Genomic DNA, 6,207 nt, shown 5'->3' with positions numbered 1-6,207 from the left:
TACCTCTGACAAAAGAAGTGGGTGCCTCCACGTGGCTCTGCCCATCGCCCGGAGCTGGTGCCGCACTGATAATCCAGGAAACAGCGAACAATGGGAGCCTCTTCTGGTTGCTGAGGAAGCCTCTTGTAAAACCTTCCTGCAGACCCAGAAATAGCCATCACTTGCTCTGGGGCCACCGATTTCAGGCTCACTTGAAGCAGGTTCAAGCTGCCTGAGCACCAGCTGGATTTCTGGTTTGCTGTTGGCCATCCAAGACACAAAAACCTCAGTGCCGTCCGTCCCCGGGAGCGCTTGATTGCCATCCAGGACCACCCAGTTCCTCCAATCCCTAATGCTGCAGTTTGTCACTTGGCAAGATCAGGGATCTCAGCCTAAATTTTTATTCCAAACTCCTATTTTTTCTCCATGAATACATCTGAGACTGCTGTTGCTTTCAGCCCTGCTGGGAAGGTGCTTGGAATGTGCCCTTCAGATCTGAGCATCTGATTAATGGTTGGACTCAGTGAACTTGGAGGTCTTTTCCAACCTTAATGGTTCTGTGACTCTATCTCTTAGTCATTACTTGCTTGGACAAATTATCTGAATAGGCTTTTGAGAACTTGTTATGGAAAACTTTGTTAAACTGAAAACAAGGCCATAATAAACCAGTAATTTAAGAGCAATTTGCTGACAAATGGAGCCCTTAAATGCACTGACTTACCATTGAGGAGCAATGATACCAAGCCTGCTGTGTGAATGTCCTCTTTGTCACTTGGAAAATGACTGTTGATTATGAGCTCATAAACTACACGTCATTCATCTTGCCTGCTTTGTCAAAACCCCAGTCAGCATAATCATGGAATCCTGGGATGGTTTGGGTTGGAAGGGACATTAAAGCTCATCCCCTTCCAACCCCCTGCCATGGGCAGGGACATCTTCTGCTAGCCCAGGTTACTCCAAGCCCCATCCAACCTGGCCTTGGACACTTCCAGGGATCCGGGGGCAGCCACAGCTTCCCTGGGCAACCTGTGCCAGGGCCTCACCACTCTCACAGCCAAGAATTCTTTCCCAATATTCCATCTAGCCCTGCCCTCTGGCAGTGTGAATCCATTCCCCCTTGTCCTGTCCCTCCAGACCCTATTCCAAAGTTCCTTTCCAGCTCTCTTGGACTCCCTTTAGAAACAAGAAGGGGCTCTGAGGTCTCCCTGGAGCCTTCTCTTCTCCAGGGGAACACCCCCATGTTCCTGTGCCTGTGCTGTGTCTTGGCCATCCCCACAGGCAGGGTTGGTGTTTTCCAGGTGGGGACCAGAGGTCTGTTTGCAGAACTCTAAAATAGAAGTTAAAACCCATGCAGTTTGGTACTTCCGAGTTTCTAAATCCAGGCACCAAAGTACTTCTTGCTGGTTTTTGCAGGGAGTGTGTGTATCCCTGCCTTTGTCCATCCTGACTGATTTTACCTTTGGAAAACTGTGAGTGTTCTTGGTACACCATCAATGGCTTCAGGAGCTCCATGTGCCTCGCTGGTGGTTGGAATAACCCTGTCATCCCTCAGGAAGCAGCTCCAGAGTAAAGGCAGGAATGTCCCCCATGCAGTGCAGTGTTGGAGGTGGATCCAATGCCACTGGATGTGGAGGCACTTAACAGTTTGCAGGGATCCAGCAGAGATTAAGCAGATTTGTGACAGAGAAATCCCATGAGAGCTTAATAAATTGGCAAACATCACCTCTTTCCCCAGTCAGGAAGCCCCAGTTTTGGGGATAGTGTTGGTCCTATTCATAGCACAAGCACAGGTTTCAGCCTTGGAAGCAGGACCCGGCTATATTTGGAGCTGGATTTATCCACAGGCACTCTGCACACACATCAGCTGGGCTGTCTAGCAGCAAAATCCTGGTCATTAAGTAATCCTACAGTAGAAGGTAGTTTCACATCCCACCCTCATTCAGCTTCTCACCCAAGAAAATGTCCCATAATGAAAATTGGGATTTTTTGCTCTGGGGGCACCAGCAACTCCCATCCCTTCCCAGTACAGGGCTGGGATGGGAGCTGGCTCCTTGCAGTGCTCATGGTCAGTTGTTATTTTAGCTCATGTCAGGGCAATGACAGCAACAGGCAGGACAGGGATTTTGAGGAGTTTAAAGGCAGCAGGGGGGAGTTTCTGACTTTGGGGCTCTCTCTGTGCTCAGAGTTGCCTGTTGCAAATACCAGTAGTTGTGACATTCCATAAAACATCAAAATCCTTGTGGTGGGAAGCACCAGGCATTCCTGAAGCAGCACCCGGGGGAACTAATGAGGCCCTAATGTGATTGGTGTGACCCACCACAGGTATGATGTCAAACTCTGGGATGTGGGACCCCAAAACCAGGGCACATCCTAATCACAGCTGACCCGGAGCGCTTGTTCTGGCAGTAAAGGGTGAGATGTCCCAGATGGCCCAGAGTGTGTGGGAGCAGGTAGGGAGCCCAAACAGGGTCTCCCGTGTTCAGCCCCTCTCCCCCTGCCCACAGGCAGCTCCAGCTTTCTCCCTCCTGTGCCGCCCTCTCCAGATGCCTCTGTTTTCTGGCAGATAGGATTAAGCCTGACCTTCCGCCCCATCTCAGAGAGAGCCAAGCCTCTTTCGGATCTAATTATTTTCCATTTTTGTTTAATTGTGCACATCCTGCTGCTGGCTGAGAGGGAGAGCAGCTCCTGCCCAGGCTGGGGCAGGGAAGAGCACTCGGTCCCTTACCAGCCACAGGCTTTTGGGTCAGTGCTCCATCTTTTGGAGTTGTGGTTTAAACCCCCAAATCTCTTGGAGGTCTGAGACAAGGTTCCAAGGAAGCAACTCTGGCACCATCCCGTGTTTCTCCACTGGTGACCTTCACACTCAGCTCTCTCTCGTGCAAGGAAAAGGAGTCCAGCCATGGCCACCTGCCTCCCCCATTCTCCTCCTCCTCCTCCTCCTCCTCCTCCTCCTCCTCCTCCTCCTCTCTGGCACCCAGTTCACACCAGGCTCTGCTTCCTCTGTGTGCGTTTGGCTCCTATGTACAAGTGGCACTGACTTCTTTGAGCAGGGCATTGCAGGCCTGTTTTTAATGATCTTTGATTTCTCAGTGTATCCCAGCTGTTGCAGAATCCCAGCTGGTGCCAGGGTTGGGTTTGGCTGTGCCAGCCTGGAAGCACTGCCAAAACACCCCACCGGGATGATGAGGGGATGGGTGACATCCCTCTCTGCAGGAGGATGGGAGAAAATAGGACACATTTTCAACCCACCCACTGGCCAAGAGAGAGGGGACAGATAAATCAGATTAATCCCAACAGGAAGCTTTGCCTGTAGCACTGACATCTGCATATGGAAAATATGGAGGTGCTCTGGTGGACCTTGAGTCCCACTATGCTTGTGTACATTTTACAGCTTCTCTTAGTCTGAGCTTTGCTTTCCCAAATCCCATATTTTAGCACCAGAACAACCTCACAGCATTCTCACGGGCACGGGAGCACACTCAGAGTACCAAAAAGTCACCTCTGCTGCAGCAAAGCAGTTCCTTCCCCACCAAAGCTGTGCTCCTTTCGGCACGAGACATCCCGGGCACGCCGTCGGCTGGCTCGGGAAGCGGCTCTGGAGGAGGGGTAGGTCTGTGGAGAAGTAAATACCACTGCAGAAAGTTCCAGTGAGAGCTGCTGGCGTTTCCAGCAAGCCATCTAGTGGCTTCCTGTTAAAATGGTTGCACACCTTGGAACTGGGAAGGCGAAGCTGGAAGGGCGAGCGCTGCTCAGCACCGCCCTTGTGCCCGGGAACTGATGTGCAGGGTTTGGTCCTAATTGGGAAAAGGCCCTAATGTAAGAGCCCTCTTCTGGGTCAGGGGGTGCTGGGGTGGTGGGAGGGGTGGGTCAGCTGCTGGCCAGCAGCATGGGTCGTATGGAATCACAGAATCATGGAATATCCTCAGCTAGGAGTTGGACAAGGATCATCAAATTAAACTCCTGGGTCTTCCCAAGAGCAACCCTGAACCCAGGGAAGTGGTCACGGCACCAAACCTGCCAGAGCTTGAGGAGTGTTTGGACAAGGCTCTCAGGTACATGGTGGGATTGATCCTTGGGAATATCCTGTGCAGGGCCAGGAGCTGGACTCAGTGATCCTTATGGGTCCCCTCCAACTTGGGATATTCTATGATTCTGTTCTGTGATGTGTGATCCTACAGGTGGACATCCAGATCTGCTTTTCACTGCTGTGGGTTCAAGTACCCTGTCTCAAAAACACATGGAGTATGTAGGGACAATCAGTGATTCAGAGCAGCTTCCTGTGCAGAATGGAGAGGAGACAGCAGGCAGGGAGGGAGAACCTAAAGTTTTGGGGTTTTTTTTATTAACATGAGCGCTCAGTATGTCACTTGGTGCAGTTTTGGGCAGTGGGTTTAAAGCAAGCAGAAGGAGATGGTTCAGTTGTTGTATCCTTGGGCACAGCCTGCTGCAGGGGCTGAAAGGTTGGAGGGGTTTGGTGGTCAGCACTGGAGGAGAGACTGTCCTGGGGCTGGGCAGTGTCAGTCAGGTGGTCTAGGTAGATCCTGAGCTATCCTTGGTTGGGGTTTGTATAAGCTCTTCAGAAAAACCTCTAGTGATGGAGATTTCAAAATGTCATAGGTCATCCTATCCCATGTCCAGCTTCATGTGCCTTTGCTGCAGTTCAGCTCACAGAATCAGTTAGGTTGGAAAAGCCCTCTAAGATCATCAAGTCCAGCCATTCTCCCAGCACTGCCAAGGCCACCTCTAACCCATGTCCCCAAGTGCCACATCCACACAGGTTTTAAATCCCTCCAGGGATGGGGACTCCACCACTGTCCTGGGCATCAGGAGCCATGGAGAGCAGCTTGTCCATGCCAGTCTTCACCTCTCAGCTGAATGACAGGCTGGCTGGTGCAGTTCTGAATGATGTTCAACCTGTGGTGCTTCCTGACCCAGGCTCTTCCCCACCTGGTGCTGCACAGTGATTTGTTCCCACCTGCACTCAGGTGCTTTCACCTCCTTAATGCAGAATTTTTTTTCCCCAACTCTTCTCCAAGTCTCACAGAACCATAGAATATCCTGAGTTGGAAGGGACCCACAAGGATCATCCAGTCCAACTCCTGGCCCTGCACAGGGCATCCCAACAATCCCACCCTGTCCCTGAGAGCGTTGTCCAAAATCTCCTTGAGCTCTGGCAGCCTTGGGGCCGTGCCCACTGCCCTGGGGAGGCTGTTCAGTGCCCCACCACCCTCTGGGGGAAGAACTTTTTCCTAATATCCAACTTAAACGTCCTCAGACACAGTTTCATTCCGTTCCCTCAAGTCCTCAGCACTGACTTCAAATCCAGTTTTCTGGAGTGTTTTCCTTTCTCCTGCCGTGGCACCTGCACATTGAGCACGTTTATCACCTCACCCACATCACTGGTGACGTGCTGGGCGGTGTCAGGGCCGGCACAGGTCTCCTTGCTCGGCACATCCTCGGTCTGACGGTGAATCACCACCACCCGCTCCCTCCCTGTGGTTTTGGGATGAGTTGTGTGCCCACATTAGAGCAGTTTCTGTCTGCTGTGCTGCTGAGGGAGCCGTGTGTGGCAGCACCTAATGAATATCAAGATGTACAGCTCAGCCTGTTCCCCCAGCCATTCACAGGCCGGTTGCTCTGTCGCAGAAGGAAATTAAATTGTTGCTGACAAATCGGTGTCGGCAGTCACTTATCATCTTGTTATCTTCTAAGTGCTTACAAATAGGTTGTTTCATTATTTGTTCCATCAGTTTCCCAGGAGTTCGAGTTAAGTGACCAGTTTGTAATTCCCTGACTTTTCCTTCTGCATATTTTTTGGAGTTAAGTTCTATGTTTGCTTTTTTTTGTCTGGTCTTCTAAGACCTCTTCTATCTGCTGTGAGCTAAGAGAGGAACAAGAGCTCTGGGGCTGCTTCAGCTGAGCCCTTCCCTCTGTACCTTTGGGGCTGGTGGATGGACCAGCACCCTGGTTGGGTGATTGCTTTCCTGCTGGGATGCTTCTTCCCTTCTCCCTCCGTGGCTCTAACCTGTGTTATCTTGTTTGAACCTTGACCTTTTCCATTTTCCAGTGAGTACTTCTAAAAGATTGGCTTTATCCACCAAGTGATTTTGTTTAGTGTTTTCTGTAACCTGCAATGATATGGAAAAAATTGGGCCAAATCATGACTGTGATTAGGATAACAGCAGTGGAGTTGTGTGGCCGTAGAGCTGAGTGTAGTTTGGCATTTTT

The sequence above is a fragment of the Manacus vitellinus genome, unplaced genomic scaffold (assembly GCF_001715985.3).
Source record: "Manacus vitellinus isolate BGI_N305 unplaced genomic scaffold, ASM171598v3 scaffold_6_pilon, whole genome shotgun sequence".
Taxonomy (NCBI): Eukaryota; Metazoa; Chordata; class Aves; order Passeriformes; family Pipridae; genus Manacus; species Manacus vitellinus.
This window is presented reverse-complemented; position numbering follows the sequence as displayed.